At 35.2% G+C, this 27,903-nt stretch overlaps 1 long non-coding RNA gene across 1 annotated transcript; it reads left to right on the top strand.

Annotated features, from left to right (window-relative positions):
* The first annotated feature begins 8,258 nt into the window (after positions 1-8,258).
* Positions 8,259-23,842, top strand: LOC113601298 (uncharacterized). The gene is made up of 3 exons (XR_003422474.2): positions 8,259-8,428; positions 19,637-19,685; positions 23,758-23,842. It is a non-coding gene; the product is annotated as an uncharacterized LOC113601298 (long non-coding RNA).
* Positions 23,843-27,903: the final 4,061 nt, after the last annotated feature.

The raw sequence follows: 27,903 nt of genomic DNA, 5'->3' as shown, positions 1-27,903 counted from the left end.
CAGATGCTTAACTGACTGAGCCAACCAGGCGCCCCTCAATTTATATATATTTTTTCTTCCTCATTGTCTTGGTAGGTTGTATTTTACTAGGAATTTATCCATTTCTTCTAAGTTGTCCAACTTACTAGTATACAATAGATAGTAGTCTCATGATCATTTGTGTATCTGTTGTTTCTGCTGTAATGTTTTTTTTTTTTTCTTGGTAAGTCTTAAGTAAAGGTTTGCCTATTTTGTCTATATGTAAAAAAAAACAGCTCTTAGTTTCATTGATCTTTTCTATTGTTTTTGCAGTCTCTATTTCCTTATTTCCATGCTGTTCTTTATTTCTTTCCTTCTGTTAACTTTGTTCTTTTCTAGTTACTTGAGGTATAAAGTAAGGTTGTACATTTAAGATTTTTTTTGTTTTCTGATATAGCCATTTATTGCAATGAACTTACCCATTAGAACTGCTTGTGCTATATCCCATGGTTTTGTTTTATCCATTTTATTTTGCTCAAGGTAGTTTTTTAATATCTCTTTTGATTCTTTGACTCATTGGTTGTTCAGTAGCATGTTGTTTTTAACATTTTAAAAGTTAACATTTAACATTTTAAATTTTAACATTTAAATTTTTCCAATATTCTCCTTGTAATTAATTTATATTTTTAAAACATGTGGTCAGGAAAGATCCTTAATATAATTTCAATATCAAATTGGTTAAGACTTGCTTGGCAGATTAATATCTGGTTTATCTTGGAGAATTTTTCATGTTCACTTGAGAAGAATGTGTATTGTATTGCTTTTGGATGGAATGTTCTATATATATCTGTTAAGACCATCTGGTCTAAAGTGTTTTTTAAAGCCAGTGTTTTCTTACTGACTTTTTTTGTCTCAATGATCTCTTCATTGGTAAAAGTTGGGTATTGAAGTTCTCTATTATTGTATTGCTGCCTATGTCTCCCTTTAGGTCTGTTAATATTTGTTTTATATATTGAAGTTCTCCTATATTGGGTACATAAATACTTACAAATATTATAACCTCTTGTTGGATTGACCCCTTTATTATTATATAATTACCTTGGTCTCTCATTGCATTTTTTGTCTTAAGGTTTATTTTTTTTCTGATATAAGTATAGCTACCAAAGCTTTCTGTTGGTTTACATTTACATTGAATATCTTTTTTCTATCCCTTCATTTTCAGCCTATATAATTCCTTACATCTGAAGTGAGTCTATTTTAGGCAGCATATGAGTCTTTCTTTTCTTAAATCCATTCAACCACTATGTTTTTTTATTGAAGAATTTAGTCCATTTACATTTAATGTGGTTTTTGATAGGTATGCACTTATTGACATTTTGTTAATGATGTTCTGTTTTGTAGGCCTTCTGTTAATTTTCTCTTACCCTCTTTTCTTGTGATTTGATGACTTTCTTTAGAGTTCTGCTTATATTCTTTTGTGTGGATACTATAGGTTTTTGCTTTGTGGTGACCACAAGGGTTACACAGAACAACATATTTATAATAGTCCATTTTAAGTTGATAACACCTTAAGTTTGAATATATTCTAAAGTTCTACTTTTTTTAATCACTTACACCCAAAATTTATGTCATTGATGTTATAGTTTATAGCTTTCATATCGTGTAGCCCTTAACAAATTATTGTAGTTTACTTATTTTTACTACTTTGATTGTCTACCCTTTATGTTAGCTTTATAAGTGACTAACCACTACCTTTACAACATTACATTATTCCAAATTTTATTATATATTTCCTGTTACTCATAAGATTATATAGTAAAACTTTGGTTTATGAGCATAATTCATTCTGGGAATGTTCTTTTAATCCAAAGCACTTGTATATCAAAGTGAATTCTCTCATAAGAAATAGTGGAAAAATGATTCATTCCACAACCCAAAAATATTCATATAAAAATGATTCCAATATTGTAATACTAAATAATAAAGAAAATATAAAGAAAAACATACAAGTTAATCTGCACTTATCTTTGAAAACTTTTGTGGCTGGTGAGAGAGACAAGGGAGGTTTATTGTGTAGGATAACTTTCATTATCATTAATAGAATCACTGCTACCTATTGGTTCAATGGAATCTTTTTCTTTTTGTGCAACTTTAACAAGGAGCCCATCCAATGATACTTGCTTTCGCTTCCTGTTGAGGACTTCGTGGAAATGTGACACTGCATTGTTGTTTAACAGATTCATCATTCACACTGCTACAGCCTTATTCGGGTGGTGCTTTTCTATAAAATTTTTTACTGTTGTGCACATTTTACACACCTCCCTAATCTCATTTGAAGTGAGGGATTCTTCTGCCTTTTTCTTTTCCTCTCTGCAGAAGAGATGCACATACAGACTTCTTATAAAAACTCTCAATTTTGGCTACTCACATACTCTTTCATACTTCTCAATGATTTCCTTCTTACCTTCCACCATAATCCTCTCCTTACCACCTTTCTTTTCAGTTTTTTTCTGCATAGGGGCCATTATATACACTTGCACAGATGTTGGCTACAATATATACTAACAAACTTTATTCATATATTAAATGTCACTGGCAGTAAGGCAGCAGAGGCAGCCTGACCAAGAATGAAACAAAGCATTCCTAAGCTTACTCTTGCATGGAAAAGCAAAAGACCATCCATAGGTGCTTTGAAGTGACAAAAAATACACTAGTGCCAATTGTGGGTGCCTTCTGACGTTCTGAAAAATCACTGATTTCTGCCAAACATCATGGCCTGAGACCAAACATTTGAGTATGGGAGATGATCACCTACAATCCCAGAGAGAGAGAGAGAGAGAGAGAGAGAGGAACCATTGGTTCAGTGGTGATCATGTGATGTTCAGCATCATGTACTACTCGTATTGCAAGAAATTGCTTGTTTATCAAGTTAAAATTTATTAGAAGTATTTGCTAGTCTTGCAGAACACTTACAGAACAAGTTAAATGCAATCTAAGGTTTTACTGTTTTACTGTCATATGTTTTCCTGTTACTAATTAGTGCCCTTTCATATCTGCTTTTAGAAGTCTCTTTGTCATTTCTTTTAAAGCCATTCCAGTGAGCAACTCCTTTAGCTTCTGCTTGTCTGGAAAACCTGTTCTCTCTCCTTTAATTCTGAAGGACGACTTTGCTGAGTAGACTGTTCTTGGCTGGCGGTGTTTTTTCTTTCAGCATTTTAAATAAATCATGCCAGTCCTTCCTGCCCACAAATTTTCTGCTAAAAAATAGTTTTTCCCTTGCTGTTTTTAAGATTACCTCTTTAATTTTTGACTTTTTAATTACAATGTGTCTTGGTGTGGGTCTAATTTGGTTCAACTTTTTATGGAACTCTCTGGGATTCTTGGATCTGGATGTTTGTTTATTTACATTAAGGGAGTTCTTAGCTACTATTTCATTAAATAAATTTTCTGCCCCTTTCTGACTCTGTTCTCCTTCTAGGACTCCTATAATGCAAATATTGGTCTGCTTGATGTCTCATTAGTCCCTTAAGCTATCTTCACTTTTCTTTTCCTGGTCTGACTGGGAAAAGTAAAAAGTAGGACACCAATGGCATGAAGGACAGTGGGTAAAAAAATAGGAATATACTATCGCAAGGTACCTTTCTATGTGTTAAATGGTAAAATAGTAACTCAAATTGGACTATAATAAGGATATATGATGAAATCTCTAGAGTTACCAATTAAAAATTATTTTTAAAGTATTGCTGTAAAGCCAATAGAAAGAGTGGAATATAAAAGACTATATGGATTAATAAGTAATACTAGAAGGTAGAATAAAGGAAAAATAAGTGAAAAAGAACAGATGGCACCAATAGAAAAAAATAGGAAAATGGGCAACTTAAACCAAACTACATCACCAATTACTTAGAGAAGTAATCAATTGTCAGCAACCTTTTAATCCACACACACAAACCCCAAAAATTAATTATCAAATTTAATTAATGGTTTCTAATCATAAGCTATAATGTATTTACCCAGAATACTACTGAGACATTTTAATGTGTAGGAGGAAGATATTGCAGTGGATAACATGACACAATGATTCTGTTCTCATTCCTTACCTAAAGGAGGAAAAAAGACTTGATGTGTCATTAGAAATTACTATTCTTGGAGTTCTTATATATATAAAAAATTATTAGCTTGAAATAGTTCTACTTCTAAATATCTAATAATTCTGAGGCCATGTTGTAAATTTACACCCTAAAGATTTTGCAACATTAGAAATAAGTATTAGTTATCTGTTGACTACTCATGCTAAAATTTAAAGGAAGGAAAAAAATGTAAAATTCTGTATACAAAGTCTGTTGGATGGTAATGTTGTGTGAATAACTTTTACCTAGACTTTGTTAAAAATTTAAAAATGAAATTTACACATGCAAAATCAGAGCTAAATGTTTTTTTTTAATTCACATAAGACCAAGAACTTTATTACTGAAATATATTTGACATACAACAGTATATAAATTTAAAGTGTACAACATGTTAATCTGATACATTTATAGATTGTTATGATTGCTATTGTAGAGATAATTAGCACCTCTATTACATTACATAATTATCTTTTCATCTTAGTGGTAAGAATCAGTAAGCTCTAGTCTCTTAGCAAGTTTGATGATTATAATACAATATTGTTGTCTATATTTACTATACCGCACACTGGATCTCTAGGATTTATTTACTATTTGTTGAAAGTTTGTACCTTCAACAACATGTGTCCTATCCGCCTAACCCCTATCCTCTAGTAACAACCATTTTACTTTCCATTTACATCTAGAGTGATTATTGATATCTAAGGACTTTCTGCCACCTTCTTGTCATTTGCTTCCTGGTTGTTTGTATCTCCAATGTTTCCTTTCCCTCTGTTTCTAACTATCTTTGTAAGTTGGTGGTTTTCCATAAGAATACTTTTTTTATGTCTCCCGAACTACTCTAGATTTTTGCTTTACAGTTGCCATGAGGCTTACATAAAAGATCGCATAGATAAAAAGTCCATTATATGCTGATAGCAACTTATCTTCATTTGCCAATAAAATCTCTGCCCTTTTGCTCCTCAACTTTTATGTCAACTTTGATGTCACAATTTACCTCTTTTTATGCTGTGAATTCATTAACAAATTATAGTAGCTATAGTCATTTTTAATGCTCTTTCCCTTTAACCTTTATACTATAATTTGTTAACACACCATTCTAGTAAAGTTCCAGTTTTCTAATTCTATTTTTCACTTTTACCAGAATGTTGTATACTTCCATATGTTTCTGTGTCCCTGATTAGCATCTTTTTTCTTTAATTCCAATATAATTAAGGTAAAGCATTATATTAGTTTCAGGAGTACAATATGGTGATTCAACAATTCTATACATTACTTAGTGCTCATCATGATAAGTGTAGTTTTTAAAATGTTTTTATTTATTTTTGAGAGAAAGAGTGAGAGTGGGGGCAGAGGCAGAGAGAGGGAGACACAAAATTGGAAGCAGGTTTTGAACTGTCAGCACAGAGCCCGACTTGGGCCTTGAACTCACCAACTGTGAAATCATGACCTGAGTTGAAGTCGGACACCTAACTGACTGAGCTCTATCCCAGGTATCCTGATAAGTGTACTCTTAATCCTCTTCACCTATTTCACGCATCCACCCAACTACCTCCCCTCTGGTAGCCACCAATTAGTTCTATGTATTTAAAAGTCTGTTTTTTGGTTTGTTTCACTTTTAGTTTGTTCATTTGTTTGGCTTCTTAAGTTCCACATTTTTCTGATTTACTTTACTTAGCATTATATCCTCTAGATTCCTCCATGTCATTGCAAATGGCAAGATTTCAGTCTTTTTTTTATGCTTGAGTAATATTTCTTCATATATACATACTACTTTATCCATTCATCTATGGATAGACACTCGCATTATGTCCACATTTTGCCTGACTGACATCTTTTAATTTCAGCATGAAGAATTCCTTTTAGCATTTCTTGCAAGGCAGTTCTAATAGTGGTGAACTCCCTCAGCTTTCGTCTAGGATAGCCTTATTTCTTTGTACTTGAAGGATAACTTTGACAGATAAAGCATTCTTGGCTGGCAATTTTTATTTTTCAGTACTTTGAATATGCCATTCCATTATCTTCTGGCCTATAGAGTTTCTGCTGAGAAATCTGCTAATAGCCTATTGGGGGTTCCTTTGTAGATTTCCTTTTTCCTCTGACTGCCTTTAAGTTTCTTTATTTTTGACAGCTTTATTTTACTAGGTCTTGGAGAAGGTCTTTTTGCATTATAATAATAGGGTGTTGTATTAACTTTGTGGACTTTATGTACAGTTCCTTCCCAAGGTTTAAGAAATGCTTGGCTGTTATTTCTTTAAACTCTCTGCTCCCTTCTCCCTCTTTTCTAGTACACTGATGATTCTTGCATTTGACTTCCTAAATGAATTTGATAGCTTTCTAAATGAACAGTTTTTTTTTAAAACTGTTCTCTTCTCTGAATTATTTTTATATTTCTATCCTTGAAGTCACATATTCTTTTTTCTATCTGGTCTGCCCTGTTACCAATGCTGCCAATGTATTCTCCAGCTCCAGAATTCTGTTTTGTTCTTTTTAATAATTTAAGTCTCTTCAATCAACAGAAGGAGGACTTTACCAGTATTATTTCTGAGTTTTTTGGTAATTTATTGAATTTCTTTAAAACAGCTATTTTGAATTCTTTATCAGTTAGATTGCAATATTCTATGCCTTTGAGTTAAGTTATTGGAGAATTATTTTCTTTTTTTTGTGACACCTATTTCCTTGATTTTTCATGTCTAACGATTCACATGTAGAGTAGCAAAGACCTTCCTCGGGTAAGGATTTATGTTTACTTTGTCTCTTATAGTTCAACAGTCTGGCAATTAGAATCCTTTCTTTTGCATACTAGAAGGTGACTATTACTCAAGCTTGTGATTTCTCCTTCTGCAAGAGCTAGTTGCAGAGGTGGGAAAGATGTGTACTTAGCATCTGGGGCTTTGGGGGGTGCCCACTGGCCCAGTAGGGGGATATTCAAGTGAGGCACTCCCAGAGGTTCATGAGAGATCTCCTGCTGAAATCTTGAAACAAACATCAGGACCTATGTTCATTCAGTGCCCTTTGATAAACTTGTCTGCCTCTTTCACTTTCCTCCCAGAGATCTTTCCTTAGCAATTCAGGTGCTGCTGGCGAGAAATGGATCCCTTAACCTGTGACTCAATCAACTGGGGCAACTAGGTAGTCACTTGTCACTTTTTGCTTTCCATCTCCTCTGTTGGAGAGGTAGCCTTTTATGCTACCAAAAGCTCAATGCTGACTTGGCAAGTTCTGTCTCCCTTGCCTCAAAACTTGTCTTTATTTCTCACTGATGGCATGCTGGATTCCCCTGTCAGGCAGGCTGGACCTCTGCAAATTCTCTACCTTCCAATGGCATCCATCCAGTTTTTTACCCTCTCCATTCCCCTTTTCCTGATTGTATTAAACTGGGATAGGACAGGTTCACCCATTCCCTTGGATCCACTGCCCACACTGAGGTCCTCTCTGCTCACTTTGGGATGCACAGGTGTGTAAAAAATCCTGGGTGTTCTGTTCTAATGTGCAGAGGCAATAGTGACAGTAGTGGATGTTCAGGTGGCCTTAACTGATTAGGTTTGAAAACAGCATTTATTTTCCTATAATCTTCTTCTATTAGAATTTCTATGCTGAGAAGACACAAGCTAATAGAACTTGGGGGCTGTTTTTTTTTTTGTTTTTGTTTTTGTTTTTTTAACTTGTAAAAGTAGTACTAAAACTAATAAAATACTTGGGGTGTAAAAAAAGATTAAACTCTTGAAATTTGAGAATTGTTTAAGATTTGCCACTGCCATTTTCATGGAATATTCTCTCTAAATATCTGTGTTTCCCTGATATTTTCTCATTTTTCAATAATGGAATATTCTGGAAACTGGTACTGAATTTAAAAAAAAAGGAAAATAGTAACCACTTACCTATCCATAATAATTCATGAATTTTGATTTTATTTTAAAATATTGCTTTTAAAATTATTAATAACAAATATATTTGCTTTTGTATGTTAAGGAGTTTCTGGAGAAAAAAGATATTTTGCTGTTTATCTTTAAAGTGTCAATTTATTGTAATCAATTTAATGGAGGATTATATTAATTGTGGAATTTTCCTATTGAGTAAAAAAGTAGATAAAATCATTTTGCACAAAGCTTATTTCACGTTCTGACCATAAACTGGTATATTCTGGAAAAGTCTGTTGAGATAATTCAAGGGTGTTTAACAAATAATATTGTTTCAAGTAAATGATGGATTATTTGTGGTGTAGAATGAGATCTTTTGCAATAACATGTATTGATGGCTTGATTATTTTTAGTTCAGTCATGGAAAAATGCCTGAAACATTTGGAGACTGTTGTTGAAGCAATTCAGAAAACTCGCTTAAAGGTAAAAGTAATTGTTAGTTTGGATTTCCTAAGCTGCATACATAATTATTAGGATACTGTATGTGGAGTGAAATGAACACTTTTGCTGAGATAGTGTTGAGGTCTTTAACATGGAGAGGGAGTGCTCAAAAACAAAGACCATTTCTTTAACAAATTATTAGAAATTGTGTACTTCACTAGCGATAGACCAGAAAGGGAAAGAATGCTATTATTTGTGCAATTTGTGGGGCTATTACAGAGAATAGTTTTGCCATCCAAACACCGGTCCACTGCTGGAAGTAATAAAGACTCCTGCTCACTTGTTCGGGATGGCCTGTGGTATAGAGGATACTTTGTTCTGTATAACCAGCCTTACTCTATAAATGAAACTGTGTATAAGCCTATACAATAATAGACCAATATAAAAACTGAGAAACTATGACCAGAAATAAAATTAAGATGATAGTATAAAGTTAAGATGATAGTATAAAGTTAGAGTTAGGATTAGTATATAAAATAGATCTCATCAAGTCCCGGAGTCCATAGTCATTAGAAGTGATTATGTATTAAGTATTGTACTTCCTGGTGGCATAAACAAAGATGGAAAGCAAATCAGTGAGTAAAATTTTACAAGGCAAGAAAACAATGTTATCTATCTAAACAGCTTTCTGATTATCTAGTTTGATCTAAGGATAAAATCTAACAAAATGCATATCCCTTAATTTTGGAGTTTCTATGGTTAAGTCACATTAGGTCCTTATTAACTTGCAGATCCCAGTACTTTATTTAAAGGTATTCTATGGACCACAGGTTGCCTTAAACATGGCTTTAAGCAGTCTTTCATGAATATTGTGTGAGTTAGAATTCTATTCAGCTGGAAGTGTGGAACACTTAACATCATGGGCTTAGATGAGGGGTACTATTCCTGTAACACAGTGTGAGGGAGAAAAGACACAGCAGTTCCTCAGCATCATGGAGGACCCAGGCATTCTATCTTGTTGCTGTGAAATCTTTAGCATGTGCCTTTAGCCCATTCAGTCACAAAATTTTTCCTGTACCTTCAATGTATCCTATTTTAAGCAGGAAGAAGAATGAAGAAAGATGCAGTCTTATTCTGTCCTTTTGAAAAAAATTTCCAAGAGACACACCTGTTATATAATTCCTCTTACATTTCAGTCACTTGAACTAAGTCACATGCCTACTGCTAGAAGCAAGAAAGTTTGAGATGGTGGCGACTGTAAACAAAATGTATGGCTGAACCATAGAAAAAGCAAAATTCTCTTAATAAGGGGCAAGAAAAGAATGTATCTATGTCTGGCATATGTATCATTTCTTTCTTTTCAAAAAAATTTTTTTTAACGCTTACTTATTATTGAGAGGCAGAGCATGAGCAGGGGAGGGGCAGAGAGAGGGGAGACACAGAATGTGAAGCAGGCTCCAGGCTCTGAGCTGTCAGCACAGAGCCCAATGTGGGCCTTGAACCCACAAACCGCGAGATCATGACCTGAGCCAAAGTCGGATGCTTAACTGACTAAATCACCAGGCGCCCCTCATTTCATGTAATCAAGCTTTAAGAAAAAATGATTATCAGAAAGATCAAGGCTATATTTTATGTCAAGAATATGAAGTGCAGTTTTGCTATGTTGCCAGGGAAGGGTACCCATGGGTTTGATGTACAACTGAGCATAGAAAAGTGCTGATAGACTTTCATGAAAGTAAATAAGCCTCACTAGGATACAGGCTTCATATGTACTCAACCTTCTTGTGTCCACGTTTATACTAAAGGAATAATTGGGATGGAACAGGAGCTTGTCTCAAAAAATAGCCATGATCCCATTTAACACATTGAGAAAAAGTGTGCTAGATATTCAGTAAATGATCAGTTCGTTCAGAAAATACGTTTGTGTATCATTTATATAAAGCTTGTGCCTGTTCCTTCTTTGTGTCATCCATAACACCTGGTATGTGCCACATGTATAGAGTATTGTTTGCTAGGAGAGATTCATATGTACAAGTAGCTATTAAAATCTACAAACCATGACAAATAACATAAAATATATCAGTATATATTAGGAAAGGGCTGACATAATTGCATGAGATTTGTATTTATTTCCTGGTTGTGGAGATAGAAACAATAAAACTGAAGATGATCTAGGTAGAAGAGGGTGATGGTTTTAAGACTTTGGAGCCAAAAATCCTAGGTTCAGTGTCTATCTAGATAAGCCACTCTCCACCTGTACAATCTTGCATAGAGATGAAGCCAGCCTCACAGGGTGTGTGTGTGTGTGTGTGTCTATCAACAGAGAGAGGTCAGTTAAACCTTTATCAACTACTGTAGGATGGTTGTGATTTTCAAAAAGTATAGATAAAAAAATCTGTTAATTTGATATTACATGTTTGCAAAGAAATAGTCTCCAAAATAGCAATGCTGTACTACCTTATTTTCCCTCTGGATCTTTTTATACTTTTACAATCTAAAACCCTTAATCTTAATTAAAGGTCAAATATCTCTGTTGCCCAGGAAATATTAAACATTTTAGGGTAAAATTAACATGAGGATGTAAAAAATAACATCATCTATAATGCATTCTTATTTGTATATAATAAGCCTGCAGTAAATTCTGAATAGACATATCTTAAATCAACATTACTATTTGTGTTAACTACAGTGTGGCACATTGAATAAGTGAACTCAAAAGCCTTATTCATCATTCTCCTATGATATTGGCCTCAAGATATCCCTGATGATATGCACAAAATTTTCAGTATGAATGCTAAGTAGCATTAGTATTTGAAGTAGCTTAAGTATTTTGAAAATTCTTTACAATAGGCTAAGTTAAATATATCACCCCTTGTACCTGAAACTTTGAATTAAATTGGACTAGAAGCCCCCTTAAACCATTAGCTTTCTATAACACATTAAAATAGTCTTGCAAATTTAATGCTGACTTTTTATAAGGCCTTTTTATTTATAATCCTTCAGAAAGTTGAGGACTTTAATAGAGTATGGTAAGTATGTTCGTAATTCCCAAGTATAGTTCTTTGTATAGATTTGATTATGATACACAAAATAACAATCAGATGTAGTTTTAGCTAATATTTTCCAGTGAATGGATAGTTCTTGGAGTAGGAATATGTGACTATCCCTAGGAAAAGAAACCTATTTTCAATAAAACTTCATCATTTATGAACAGATAACTGAGTAATGAATCATCTCTTAAACTCTCAAAATGGGTTAATTATAATGGAAAACAAAAATTAGGTAAGAGTAAATTTCAATTACAGCTATTCTTTGATCACCAAAGATGAGAGATGACTTGAATATTATCTATAGAAGTGTCATTATTAGCTGTGATGAAATTGATGGAATTTAGATTTTTTGACAAGCTTACACCCATAGGGATATAAAGGATTAAATCATTGAAGACTATCAATACATTGCTGTTGTTTTGAGGGGCAGTTGCCAATACTACCAGAACAATTGTTGTAGCCGACCTGGTAGAGTCCTGTGTAACAGGGACATGTGGTTCCATTAGACATGTAAGATTTTCAAACAATAGTTCTCTCAGGGATAAAGAAATGTTTTAGTTGATTCATACAACAAATGTTTTTGAGTAGTAACCATATTCTGGGTATGGTTGTCACTGGAATTGGTTAATGGTCGTAACCAGAGGAAATATTAAATTTCTCCTGTAAACTTCCAAAGCATGGGCAATTAGTTGGTTGTTTTTTATTGTCTGAATGTTACTGGGACAGAGATTTATTCTGACTGCTATCGATCCCATGATACTTTTGTAAAATCCCATTTCTGGATTTGACAAGAGATTTCTCTATTATGAAGCTATGATACATGATTTTTGTAATCCTGAGAAATGAATGTTGGTCTCATCCATTTCTAACAGTTCTAAACTATGTCAATGTGCTTTTCTCCTTTGACATTTTATGTAATTAAATTTTCTGCCTTGGGGTCGGTTGATTGAATGTTAAAGGCTGAAGTGAAGAATACTTAAGGGAAAAAAGTAAATATTCAGTTTTGATATTTAAAGCAGAATTTTGCAGTAAAAGCTCATCTTGAAATCTGAGATTAGTGGATAAAGAAAGGATTTCCTTAGCTTTCATTTACTAGATCATGAATGAATACTAAAAAATTATAGTTTGAATTCTTCCAAGTATTGAAAGGACATCTCTTTGTTCATGAAAACTAAGTTTTCTGCATTAGATAAAAGAAGGAAATAATGCTGAGGAATTTAAAAAACCTAAATCTTGAACCTCCAGTTTCTAGTGGGTTGTAGGGAGAAGTCGATAGGAGAGAAAAGAGGAAGGACATTAAATGGGTAGGATGTCAGTTTCTGCAGGATTTGAATCCAGAGTTGGTGGGGCTACCTTAGAAATATCCTAATCATCCAAGGTAGTATTAAAACATGGAGTGACAATATTCTACCTGTGGCACACTTGCTTTAGGAGATGCCTTAATCATTGGGCTATTACCAGAATGGCATGCAATGATTGATAGTCAACACTTATGCAAAGGAGCCTGAATTACTCTTCGTTTCTGCACCATAGGTAAGGAAGCCACAAGGCTCCATATGTCCCATTTTGGAGACTCTGAATATCTATCTGGGAGGTTTGGTAGCCTAGGTAGAGGTGGGGCAAAAACTTTGAGATTGTAGGAAATTGTTTGGAGGCGTAGACTGTACCTAACATTCAGGTAGAACCAGTTGCAGTTCAGCATTTGCCCAGTTATCCCTGACACTCAGGTGGAACCAATCACATGAGCACCCACCACTCCAACCACTAGTTCAAAATAGAGATGAGAGAAAACACAAAAGAACACTAAGTAGATCTAAGGCTCCCCCTCTTAAGCAATGAGGCTCCATAAAACAACATTCTACTCCAAATACTTAAGTCAGTCTTGGAGAAGTAAAAGGAAAGGAGTCAGAAATCCAGAAGATTTCTACTAGAGAAACCCAATTAAGATAATCACTTGGGACTGTATTTTCATCCCTTCTGTCCCAATCCTAAGGATTAAAGACATACAATAGTTTAGAAGCAATCAACCATCAGTCAATTATATTTTTGTTGCCTATTTGAGAAAATTTCTAACCTCTTTAGCATTTGTAAAAATCCCTATGAATATTAATGTACTCATGTGTGCAGCATATATAAAATCTTGATAAATATGAGCTCCAGAGAACTAAAATCAAATATTTAAATCCATCATGGATATTGGGGCACCTGGGGGCTCAGCTGGTTAAGCATCTGATCATTGGTTTTGGCTCAGGTCATGATCTTGTGGCTTCGTGGGTTCAAGCCCTGCATTGGGCTTTGTGCTGGCAGCATGGAGCCTGCTTAGGATTCTCTCTCTCAAAATAAATAATAAACTTGAAACTTTAGTGAAAATGGACTAAGTGAAATTGCTTTCCAAAAGGAACTGAAGATGCATTTCATAATGCCTAATATTTAGTACTGACTTGGGAGTTGGCAATAATCCTATTTTTCTTTGTCAGAAGTTGACATTGTATGAGGTTGACAAAATAATCTGAAGGAAGTATTACATACAACTATAGGAATTCAAAGGGAACAGATGCCTAAAGGTAAAAGAGACATGAGTTGATAAAATTAGTTGAATACCTCATGTTCCATTTGGTATTCTATTTAATTTTTATTTTCTTCTAACTTGTTATTTCCCATATGATTGTCTTATTCACTAAGCCATAACCTCACGGAAATCTGTCCATCAGTTTTTTAATTATGGGGGAGAAATCAGAAATGTGTATGTTCTGCTTACCTAGGACAAAATAGGGTAGGTATTGCTTCAAAGGGAAATTTTCATGTTTCTAAAATAATGACTACATAAAATACATCTGTATATAGTGCATATAAAAATCATTATGCAGCTATTCCTCATACTAAGTAGATTTTTAATAAATGATATTAAGAAAATTTAAATTCAAAGTTACTTGATTCTCAGTCATGTAAATTTTATGCTATGAAGTGTTTAGATAACAGAATTTCAGCTATACTTGAGAGTGAATAGTCTCTGAATTTTCCTGCATAAGTGTCAGTAATATGTCTCTTATTACAGGATTTTCAAGGTTATCATTTTCTACATAAAGAGGCTTAAAAACAATGAGAATGAAAAATGCCCCAAAGAGGTGGCTTGTGGTGACCTATATGGGTGTAAAATCCACTGTAAAAATATTCACTATTTAATTTATTCTGTTGAAGTGAGATTGCATTTTTCTCCTGCTTATCATGTTTCATGAGCAATTTGTATTAAAGATGAGAAAAAAAGTTTAGGATTTTTTTTTTGAGATTCAAGACAGGTATATATACCTTATCTATAATGAAAACATTTAATACTTGCTGTAAGTTCATTCCACTTACAATATTTTAAGGCTTTTGCTTTTTCATGCATGAAACCAGCTTATGTAGGAGGTGAATCAGTGCAATTGATATCCTGAATGCATCAAGGTTCCAGAAATAACAGCTGCAACAAGAGGGTAAAAAAGGTAGATAAAAAGAAAGGAAAAGGAACTTCCATTCATATTTTGTGACAGGCACATCTCTGTTAGCTTATAAGGCCTAAAATGAATAACTACTGCAAAGAGATTTGGACTGATGAATCTAAAATTTGAGAGTACTTGACATGCCTGGGAAGGCAGCCATGTGAAAGATTAAAATAGCCCACTCTGAGTTCAGCTCCATTGAAGAATAACAGAATCAATCATGGAAGAGGATTCAGAGGCATATTTATTTCAGTGTGATGTTATTGTCACACAGGAGCCATTTATTTGCTGATAAAATTATTCCTAAGGTTTATAATTTTACTCTTGTAATACCTGGTTTAGAATTTTTTTATCCCATGTCTATAAATATGAAGCCTAATTTAGATACATATTACAATTAGTTAACATGTACATAGCATAGAAAGAAGAAAAGAGTCCTGTTTCCCCCAATGTTATGTTGAAAACCTTTGAATTGGGGAATTTTTTGAATTTTTCTTAGTTCAACTTTCACTTCCTATAGATTTGGTTTACCCTGTCACTCAAAAATGCAAGATTGGGGTTTACTAACTTTTTTGGGGGGAGGATGGTTACTGACTTTTTAATCCCTGAAGAGCTTACTGCCCTTGAAAATGTGATTTTTAAACAAAGGTTCACCCTCAGCTAACTTGGAGTTTACTCAGTCAACAACCCTGGTTTACAAGACTGCATAATAGAATAGTGGTTAATCCCTCATTCCCAGGTCAGCAAGAACCTGTTTGGAATCTCTTCTCTGACTCTTAGTAATTGTGTATTTTAATTTTTCTGATCTTAGAGAAATAAACATACTTTATATGTTTAAAAATAAACTACTTTATAGAATTACAGTGAGGATTTAAATGAGATCATGAACATAAGAAAATTAGCCAAATACTTAGCAATGAAGTATTAAAACTTAGTGATTATGCACCAACCATAAAATACCTAAGAATAAATCTAACCAAAGAATTGAAAATCTATACACTGAAAACTATAGAAAGCTTATGAAAGAAATTGAAGAAGCACAAATATTGCTTCAAAAAACAAGTGGCAGCTTTTCCCAACAAGGTAGAACAAATATTGTTAAAATGTCAATACTACCCAAAGCAATCTACATATTCAATGCAATACCTATCAAAATAACACCAACATTCTTTTCAGCTAGAACAAACAATTCTAAAATTTGTATCGAACCAGAAGATACCCCAAATAGTCAAAGCAATCTTGAAAAAGAAAACCAAAGCTGGAGGCATCACAGTCCCGGACTTAAGCTGTATCACAAAGCTGTAATCATCAAGACAGAATGGTACTGGCACAAAAACAGACACTCAGATCAATGGAACAGAGACCCCAGAAATGGACCCACAAACGTATGACCAGCTAATCTTTGACAAAGCAGGAAAGACTATCCAATAGAATAAAGACAATCTCTTCAGCAAGTGGTGCTGGGAAAACTGGACAGCGACATGCAGAAAAATGAACCTGGACCACTTTCTTACACCATACACAAAATAAACTCAGAACAGATGAAAGACCTAAATGCAAGACTGGAAACCATCAAAATCCTCAAGGGGAAGGCAGGCAAAAACCTCTTTGACCTTGGCCGCAGCAACTTCTTACTCAACATGTCTCCAGAGGCAAGGGAAACAAAAGCAAAAATGAACTATTGGGACCTCATCAAAATAAAAAGCTTCTGCACAGCAAAGGAAACAATCAACAAAACATAAAACACAACTGATGGAATGACTGAAGATATTTGCAAATGACGTATCAGATAAAGGGTTAGTATCCAAAATCTATAAAAAACTTATCAAACTCAACACCCAAAAAACAAATAATCCAGTGAGGAAATGGGCAAAAGACATGAATAGGCATTTCTCCAAAGAAGACATCCAGATGGCCAACTGACACATGAAAAAATGCTCAACATCACTCATCATCAGGGAAATACAAATCAAAACCACAATGAGATACCACCTCACATCTGTCAGAATGGCTAACATTAACAACTCAAGCAACAACAGATGTTGGCAAGGATGCAGAGAAAGAGGATCTCTTTTGCAGTGCCGGTGGGGATGCAAACTGGTGCAGCCACTCTAGGAAACAGTACAGAGGTTCCTCAAAAAATCAAAAATAGAACTACCCTACAACCCAGCAATTGCACTACTAGGTATTTATCCAAGGGATGCAGGTATGTTGTTTCGAAGGGGCACATGCACTCCAGTGTTTACAGCAGCACAATCAACAATAGCTGAAGTATGGAAAGTGCCCAAATGTCCATCGATGGATGAATGGATAGAGAAGATGTGGTATATATATACAATGCGTATTACTCAGCAATCAAAAAGAATGGCAAGATTTCATTCACAACTACATGGATGGAACGAAAGGGTATTATGTTAAGCAAAATTAGAGAAAGACAAATATCATATGACTTCACTCATATGAGGACTTGAAGATACAAAATAGATGAACATACCGGAAGGGAAGCAAAAATCATACAAAAACAGGGAGAGGGACAAAAACATGAGACTCTTAAATATGGAGAACACACAGAGGGTTACTGGTGGGGTTGTGGGAGGGGGGATGGGCTAAATGTATAAGGGGCATTGAGGAATCTACTCCTGAAATCATCATTGATGATGATGCTAAGTTGGATGTAAATTAAAAAAATAAAAAAAACCAGTGATTATTTTTTCAAAATGTAATTTAAGAAATTTAGACAAGCATGTATGTAGGTGACAAACAGAAAAGGACCAGTATAATATTGACCATTTAAAGAATACATCAAAAAACAAGTGGCAGCTTTTCCCAACAAGACTCTAATAGCATTCTATGGGACTAAAAATGGATATCCAGGCAAAATTTTTAATAAGGAATACAAATATTCACAAAGTGTTACCTGGGTGGCTCAGTTGGTTAAGCTTCCAACTTTGGCTCAGGTCATGATCTCGCAGTTTGTGAGTTCAAGCCCCACCTCGGGCTCTGGGCTGACAGGTCAGAGCCTGGAGCCTGCTTCGGATTCTGTATCTGTCTCTCTCTCTGCCCCTCCCCCACTCATGTTCGTTCTCTCTCTCTCAAAAATAAACAGTAAAAAAAACAAATATTCACAAAGGAAAAGAAATCATTAGCAAACCCAAAGACTTGGCAGTATATAAGAAATGAGATACTATCCTACTGGAGCGTAGTAGAGCAAAACAGCAGGCATGTGGTTTGACTTTTTAAAGTAGAAAATAAGACATAAATATTGGTAAAGTTTTTAAACCTTTCATTCCTTAAATATCAAATTATATTTTAGGCATTTAATGTTTGAAAATATTTGAATTCCTTTAACATCCAGAGAAGTAAAACTTGAGATTATTCTAAGTCAAGTTTTCCTTTTACTGATCAGACTTGCAAGAGCAGACTATCTGAAAACAAGCACTCCTCTGGGCACCTGGTGGCCCAGTTGAGCGTCCGACTGTGACTCAGGTCATGATCTCAAGTTTTGTGGGTTCAAACCCCGCATCAGACTCTGTGCTGACAGCAGGGAGCCTGCTTCAGATTCTGTATCTCCCTCTCTCTCTGCCCCTTCCCGGTTCATGCTCACTCTCTCTCAAAATTAAATAAACCTTAAAAATTTTTTTAAGAAAACAAGCACTCTCCTACACTGCTGGTGAAAAATCAAATTTTTACAATATTTTTTGTCCAGCAACCCACTTCCAGGAATTTAACCTAAAAATATACCCAACAAGGGGCGGCTGGCTGGCTTAGTCAGTAGAGCATGCTGCTCTTGATATCAGAGTCGAGTTGGAGCCCCGTGTTAGACACAGAGATTGCATAGAAATCTACATGTATACAATAAGAGTTTCCCTTTGGAAGATCTATATCCCCAACAGTACAAAAATATACATGCACAATCACTCATTCCAGAATTGTTTTGGAAAACGTAATTTCTTATATGACTTTATTTGGGTAATGGATGAGAAAACTGGTATATTCACACAGGGAAGTACTACATTTCTTTAAAAAAAATGAGGAAGGTTCTATGAACCAATATAGAATGATGTCCAAGAGAAACCAAGTGTCAGGTGAAAAAGCAAAATAAGAGAATTTTTAGTGTACTATCATTTTGTAAAAAATAAGAGGAAATAGGAAAATATATAGATAGATGCACATTTTTGTGGAAAGGAATTCATGAAGAAGAAAATGAGCCTAGGAAGATTGGTGACTTATAAGGAAAGAACAAAGTGGAAAGGAAGAAATGTGGGGAGGGGGTAAAGACACTTCTCTAAACATAACCTTGATGCAGTTCTGACTTTGGAACCATGTTATTGTCTCATGCACTCAAACATAATTTTTAAAAATCAACCAGATTAGGTAAAAATCCTAAAACCACAAAAACAAATGAACTGAACCATGTTTCACATGAGTCCTCATTGAAGGGAGGGGAAGAAAAAAATTAACTTTTGAATATTTATAGACACAAATACTGAACTCCAGTGAGTAGGTATGCTTTTCCAGTTGTATAGGTTAGCAGTTCACAAACTGTTTTCTGTGTATTCTGGGATTAAGCAAGTTAGTAAATATAGATGTCTGAACTTACTCTCAAAAGGTATAGAATAAAAATTTTAAGCATATATGTGTGTGTTGTAAAGGCAAATACAAGTTAAAAAGATCAATTATTCCTATTGAAAATAAGTGACTTTCCTTCTCTCTTTTCATAGAGCATGAACTTTAGACAACTTGTAAGTGTATTCTCAATATCTTTGAAAGGTAAGTAAATAGAAGCTAAATTTTAGAAGCTAAATAAGCCTCTTGTCAGCTTTCAGCTCCAGGAATAATCTTTTTTAAGACCTAGGAACCATCTCTGAAATATAATCATCTAGGGAAAGAGATCTCCCATTTTCTGTGGAAGGGTACGAGTCTAACTGGAGTGGGTCCCTTGCTCTGGGCTGCAAAGTTCTTGTACCTGCTTAGCAATATAAAAGGACAATATTTCTTTCTGTCTAAGCAATTTCTTAGCAGACTGCCTATGAAAAGCATCTGGAATTTTTTGGGATTAATACTTATTCAATAAAACTTTCTCTTCTACCTTTGTGGAAAGGTTTTCTGGGTTGAGAGATTTTCTTTGTAATTATATTTCCTCAACAGCAGAGAAATGGAGGAGAGAAGCAAAAGCAAATGTGGTAAAGTGTTAACATTTGAGGAATTTGGAGAAAGATGATAGGGAATTCTTTATACTGTTTTTTCACCTCTTCTTTCAGCCTGAAACTATGTCAAAATAAGAAGATTAAAGGGGCACCTTGATGACTCAGTTGGTTAAGCTTCCACCCTCAGGTCAGGTCATGATCTTGTGGTTCGTGAGTTCAAATCCCACTTTGGAGTCCCTGCTAACAGCATGAAGCCTGCTTGGGATTCTCTCTCTCTCCTCTCTCTCTCTCTTTCTCTCTCTCTGCCCCTCTCAGCTTGTGCTTTCTCTCTCTCAAAAATAAACATTAAAAAAGTTAAAAAAAAAGATTAAAAAAGAATAAAATGGAGTAAATAAGAGAGGGGTACAGTAAAGTCACCAACCTTAGGTTATTTTTATTTGGGAAATCTGGTGCCTCAGCCCTTCTTTTGGAGTTTTGTCTGCTTTTCACAGAAAAGAGATCTCAAGCCTGGTCTGTAACAAATTTATCCACCTTGTTAGTTTATTGCTTAAGAACAATTAATAGAAATTTTTTAGAATATAGAATTCTTGTTTCCTTTTATAGTGATAGGAACTATTTTACTCAATTTGTGACAAATCAAGATTCAATTTCCAAAAATGGGGAGTTATTTTATTTAGAAATAATGCATTATGTAATAGTTAGCAAATTCAGCAAATCTGTTATTTCTAAAGGTAAAAAATATTTGCTTTTTAAAACATTTTTTTATTCTTTATTTATTTTTGAGAGAGAGACAGCATGTGAGCAGGGGAAGAGCAGAGAGAGGGAGACACAGAATGCGAAGCAGGCTCCAGGCTCTGAGCCATCAGCACAGAGCCTGACGTGGGGCTCAAACCCACAAACTGTGAGATCATGAACTGAGCTGAAGTCGGACGCTCAACCAACTGAGCCACCCAGGTGCTCCTAGGCAAAAAATATTTGTAAATAGCCCTTAATATAATTATAATGCCCAGAAGATATCAACTTCTGAATTAAAATTATAGAAGTTCTTAATAATTTAATTAAACTTTTTATGTTAAAAACATCTATGGGGTGCTTGGGTGGCTCAGGGGTTGGGCATCGGGCTTCAGCTCAGGCCAAGATTTCACCGGTCGTGGGTTCGAGCCCTGCCTCAGGCTCTGGGCTGACGGCTCAGAGCCTGGAGCCTGCTTTGAATTCTGTGTCTCCCTCTCTCGCTGCCCTTCCCTACTCATGCTCTGTCTCTCTGTCACTCAAAAATAAATAAACATTGAAAAATAATTTTAATAAACATAGCCAAATATATGATCAAATTTTAAAATTTATCAAAACTTAAAGAAACACGCAGACCATAACATGGCACCATTACGGTCAAGAGAAATGTAAGATGAGCATTAAATCATAACTGCATAAAATTAACTATAGTATATACTGTATTACTGTAATAATTTCACAGCCACCTCCTGGTGCTATTGGGTGAGCTCAAGTATTGCAAGGATCCACTCAAAATGCCCTGTGACACTAATTATCTCCGCATGAGCAGTTATCTCTTTACTAAATTGCATACTGCAGTAAAAAGGGATCTCATGATTCTCGTGTATTTTTCATTGTGTTCCGTGCAAAACTATAAACCTTGAATAACGCCATGGGAACGATACACAGTGCCAATAGTGATTCTTGAAGCACTCCCAAGAAACAGAGAAAAGTCATGACATTACAAGAAAAAGTCGAAATGCTTGATATGTACCATAGATTGAGGTCTCCTTCTGAGGTTGGCCACCGTTTCAGGATAAATGAATTCACTGTAAGGACCATTGTTAAAAAAAAATAAAAAAAGGAATTCATGAAGCCATTGCTGCAGGTACACCAGCAAGAGCAAAAACTTTGCACTTTTTACAAAATGCCTTTTTATCTTGTATTGAAAATACAGCTTTTATGTGGGTACAGGATTGCTACAAGAAAGGCATTCCTATAGACAGCAACAGGATTCAAGAAAAAGTGAAGTCATCATATGACAATTTAAAGCAAAAGGAAGGTGAAGGATCCAAAGCTGGAGAATTTAGTGCCAGCAAAGAGTGGTTTAATTTCAGATCAAGAGGTTTGGCTTTAAAAATGTCAAGATAAAGGGGAAGCGCATCTGTCAACCAAGAGACAGCAGACAAGTTTCTAGACACCATTAAGAAAATCATTGAGGAGAAAGGATATCTGCCTCAACAGATTTTTATGGCAGATGAAAGTCACGTTGGACTCATGGGGATCTGGGTAGCCAGAGACATTGTCCAACAGCAAAAGAACTTTAAAATGCAGTCCTTCACTTGAAGGTACTTCTTGACCTCAGGGACAAAGCATCCAGAGAACCAATCAAGAAAAGGTGTTCTTGTCGAGGACTTCTTGTTGTGCAACCCCCAAAACGGCAGTTGGTTTTTATCTTTTCCTTTTAAGGCTCAGGGATTAGCAGCTTTATAGATAAGGGCAGTCCTGATCATAACCTAACTGAATTTGTACAAAACAGTAGTCAGCTTATCCCTTCCTGCTTTAAATCCTAGTGCTTTCTTCTCTTCTTTACTAACGTATGTTCTTTGTGACTCCCCACACCCCCAGATTAGGAAGTTGTTGAAATGGTTTTCTTACCCCCAAGCACAACGTCTATAATTCAGTCCCTAGATCAGTGGGTCATAAGAATCTTTAAGGCTCATTACACATGGTACTCTATGGAAAGGATTGTAAATGTTATGGAAGAGAATCCTGATAGAACATCGTGCAAGTCAGGAAGGATTGAAGAAATGCCACTGAAGATGCTGTTATAGGAAAACCATCAAGTCTGAGCCTAATCCTGCTGGAGAAAATGGTGTCTTGATAATGGTGCGCATAACTTCACAGGATGTATGACAGAGCCAACCAACGAAATCCTAAAAGAGATTGTGGATATGGTAAAAACAAAACAAAACAAAAAACGTGGGGGTGAAGAGTTTCAAGATCTGGAACTTAGAGAAATTCAAGAGCTAATTAACAGAAGACGACTTGATGGAGGTGAGTTCTTCCAAACCCAGTGCCAGATGATGATGAAGATGTAGAAGAAGCAGTGCCACACAACACATCGACGTTGGACACTATGGCAGAAGCGTTCCAATGATTTAAGACTGTTTTCGACTTATTTTATGATGTGGACCCTTCTAGGATATGGGCGCTGAAACTAAGAAGGTTTGGTGCCCTATATAAATATTTCTTGAGAAATGAACAAGCTACAAAGCCATAAATTTTAATATCTTTCCATGAAGTTACATTGAGTATGCCCACCTCTCCTCCCTCCCCTTCTACCACTCTGAGACCGTAAGACCAACCCCATCTTTCTCCTCAGCCTATTTAATGTGAAGATTCTGAGGATGAAGACCTTTAGGATGACCCACTTCCACTTAGTGAAAAGCAAATAAGTTTATGAACTATATGGCATAATAATTATCTTTTGTGTGTGTGTGTGTGTCTTTAATTAAAAATCGAATTAGTGTATGGCAAGAACTGTAGGAGACATTTTTGTGTTATCATCTTCATTGCCTAAGTATTCACTGTGTAGAACATCATGTGAAAGATTTGTATGGATATGGTTAGCCAATCCTTACATAAGCATAAATTGACTTATATTTAATAACTGAAATTAATATTGTGTTTTCTTATTGCTTTAGGACTTTGTTTGAAGAATTATATTATCATATAGTATGCCCCCACCCCATACCACCTGAAGAAACTGTATCAGTCTATCATCACAGGTAAGTGGTTTTTCAAAAAAACAAATTACCATTTTTTCTTGTTCTATAAACATGACTATAATACTGTGTGCCACAAAATTTTCATCATCATTGTTAGTACAAGGTAGGTTACCATGAAGCAATCATATCAATTACACTAAGCTGTCATAAAGCATTAATATTGCTACTTTTTTTGTTAGCAGTGAATGAATCATTATATCCATAAATAAAGATTTCTTTTTCACAAGATCTTTCCATTTTTGATGTTTAGTGTTAGTAATACTCAATATCTACAGTGTTTTCTATCATCTAGGAAAATATTGATGCAGCTGACAGACGATTCATCTTGTAAACAAATGACATAAACTTATAGTATCAATATAGTATTGTAAATGCATTTTCTTTATGATTTTAATAGCATTTTGTTTTCTCTAGAATGAAGTTTACGATACGTGTAACATACAAAATATATGTTAATCAATTATTTATGTCAGTAAGGCTTCCTTCCAGTTAACAGTAAGCTATTGTTAGTTAAGTTTTGGGGGAATCAAAAAGTTTATGGGGAATGTTGACTGTGTAGGAGCCAGTGCCCCTAATACTGTATTGTTCAAGGGTCAGTTATACTCATAGATATCTATATCTACCAGGAACACTTTTTAATATCACCATACATGTCAGTTTTTACAAATTCAGCATTCCAAGGTTACATTGGAATTATTATGTTATTATGGAGTGGATAATCTCTTAAATGATGTATATTTCTCACTAGCAATAATGGTGTTAAATATTACTTTTTGTCACACTGGTTAATCTCAGTTCAAACCAACTTTACTTACTAAAATTATAGGAATATCAAAATGTTAAGCATCAAGAAATAAAGGCGAAAGCCACAACTTTTATTACCTTCCTTTTCTTGTACTCCTATTATCCTTTTGTCAAATCCTCTTTCTCTACCTCTAACACTATCTTCATTACCTGTCTTGCCACAAAATAATTCTAAAAGTATACAAACAGTAATATTATAAAATAATGCTAACCAACATGTTATGAGAACTTGCTACATGCCCTACACAATGTTATGGATGGGCATTTTTTTTTCAGGATTGTTGTGAGAAACAAGCCTTCTCTCCAGTTTATAAATGAGCTAACTGAATGCTCAGGAAGTTTAACTTTTCCAATGAAAAGCTAGTAAATGAATAGGTCAGTTTAAATCTAGGACTATTTCAAAGTCTGGAAGAATTATCTGTAATGGTATTTCTCAAACTGGATTATCATCTTCACTAGAGAATACCAAAAATGATTCGTCTACTTCCTCAATATTCCCAAGATGCAAAACTTTCTATATACATAGAAGTTAAATCGTTAGCCTCTATTCAGTAGTGATTAGTATGTTCTTGATAATGTGATATGTACTACATGCACATTAACTCATTTAGCACCCAGAGCCACCCTCAGGGAAACGGCATCACTTCAAGCTTCTAGGCTGGGAAACTGTTACTCAGAATGGAGAGAGAAATTGGCCAATTTCATACAGACCCTAAGTGGTGGTAAAAGAACAAATAATAAGCACAGTATTTTGTGGATCCAGATACACTACTAAAACTTTATGAGAGGTACAAACTTCAGTTAATGGATAGGTTGTTTACTCTATGTCATTTTTTAAAATTTTTTAATGTTTTATTTATTTTTGAGAGAGTGAGAGACAGCACAAGCTGGGGTAGGGCAGAGAGAAAGGGTGACATAGAATCCGAAGGCTCTACCCTCTGAGCTCTCACCACAGAGACTGACAAGAGACTCGAACTCACAAACTTTGAGATCATGACCTGAGCCAAAGTCGGACGCTTAACCGATTGAGCCACCCAGGCACCCCCTGTGTTACTTGTTTTCAAACTTGACTGCACAAAAGTGGCCTGAGATCCACTCACGGAAATTCTAATATAATTGATATGGAGTAGTTTCTGGGCATCAAGGTTTTTTAAAGCTCCTCAGGTAACTCTGAGGTACAGTCAAGTTCTACCTAGTCTCAAAAATCATCATCTCCTCCTCCTCATTCATCATTATCCCCATCATCTTTCTAATTAGTTAACCAATTACCTTAGGCACTACAGAAATATACCAGGTTATATACCAAAGAGAAGCAAATAGGTTATCTGATGCTACATGTTGATTTCACACATTATCTCTACATCAGCCAAACCAGAAGAAAGCATAAGTTATTTCCACAAAGAACTACTTCGTACCCACTTTATATTTACTGCTGTATGCTTCCCAGTAGGAGGTCTGTCTTCAGAGGAAAACTCAACTGTGGTACAAGTTACCTAGTAATTTGCTGAGTTGGTCATTATCACCACTTTGTTTGAACAGAGGGCTTATCTGTGCGTTGCAAAATGAGGGGTAAGAGACACACCAAATGATTACCTGAGCAGGCATGACACAGGGGATTGTGAAATTGTGTAGATTCATACAATCAGAGGCTGGATGGTCACCCATATCACAGGTAAACAAACAGAAATATGATGCAGTAAACCGGCCAGGTTTCAGAGCAGTGCTTCCACCAGTAATCAAACACTAAGTAGAACCACCACTATTGAAAATTAAGGTTTTGCTTGTGTGGCCTTCCATGGCTTTGTTTTTCTTGCCTCCCTCACCCAAGGCTCACATGGAATAAAGAGGGACCAACCACTTGTGCATGTTAGCATGTAGCAAAGGGCAAATGCGCCATCTTCTAAGAAAAGTGAGCCCCCTCACTCTTAAACTTTTTGATTTTGTGACATTTGATAGGGAAACAATCTTGAGAAAGAACAAATCTGGATGCATTAAACTTCCTGATTTTTAAACTATATTACAAAGCCAAAGTAATCGAATAGGGTGTTATCGGCATAAACACACTTATACAAATGGAACAAAATAGCCCAGAAATAAGCCCATACACATATGGTCAATCGGTTTTCAGCCAAAGAACAAAGAATATACAATGGAAACAAAAAAATCTCTTCAATAAACGGTGTTAAGAAAACTGGGCTGCCACAGCAAAAGCAAAATAAATAAGTGTGATACCATCACACTAAAACACTTCAGCAAAGGAGACCGTGAACGAAATGAAAAGGCAACCTATGGAATGGGAGAAAATATTTTCAAACCACATATCCAACAAGGGGTTAATGTTTAAAAATACAAGAAACTAATACAGCTTATTAGGAATAAGCCAAAGCAACCCTATTAAAAAATAGCAAAGGGCCTGAATAGACATTTTCCCACAGAAGACACTCAAATGGCCAACAGATGCATGAAAAGATGTTCAACATGACTCATCATCGGGGAAATGGAAATCAAAATCACAGTTAAGTATCACCTCACCTGTTAGGATGGCCTTCATCAAAAAGACAAAAGATAACAAATGCTGGAGATATATGGAAAAAGGGGAAGCCTGTACACCTTTGGTTGGAATGTAAACTGGTACAGCCACTATGGAAAGTAGTATGGACATTCCTCAAGAAATTAAATAATAGAGCCACCGTAGGACACAGCAGTGCCCCTTCTGTGTGTATGTCCAAGGAAATGAAGCCATTATAAGAGGTATCTGTACTTCCATGTTCATTGCAGCATCATTCACAATAACCAACATATAGAAACAACCTAAGTGTTCATCACTGGATCAATGAATTAAGAAAAATGAGACGTACACACACAGGAATATTATTCAGCCTTAAAAAAAATAAGGAAATCACGACACCTGGGTGGCTCAGTTGGTAGAGCGGCCAACTTTGGCTCAGGTCATGATATCATGGTTCCTGAGTTCGAGCCCCACATGGGGTTCTCTGCTGTCAGCATGGAGTCAGTGTTGGACACGCTTTGGATCCCATCCCCCCCCCACCTCATTGCACCTCCCCCACTTGTGCTCTGTCTCTGAAAAATAAATACACACATAAAAAAAAAAAAAAAGGAAATCCTGTCATTTGTAAGCAACATGGATGAAACTGGAGGGCATTATGCTAAGTGACATAAGCCAGACAGAAAAAGACATATACTGAATGGTATCATTTATATGAGGAATATTAAAAAGAAAACCCAAACTTCTAAAAA

Source organism: Acinonyx jubatus, chromosome B3 (assembly GCF_027475565.1).
Source record: "Acinonyx jubatus isolate Ajub_Pintada_27869175 chromosome B3, VMU_Ajub_asm_v1.0, whole genome shotgun sequence".
Taxonomy (NCBI): domain Eukaryota; kingdom Metazoa; phylum Chordata; class Mammalia; order Carnivora; family Felidae; genus Acinonyx; species Acinonyx jubatus.
This window is presented reverse-complemented; position numbering and strand designations above follow the sequence as displayed.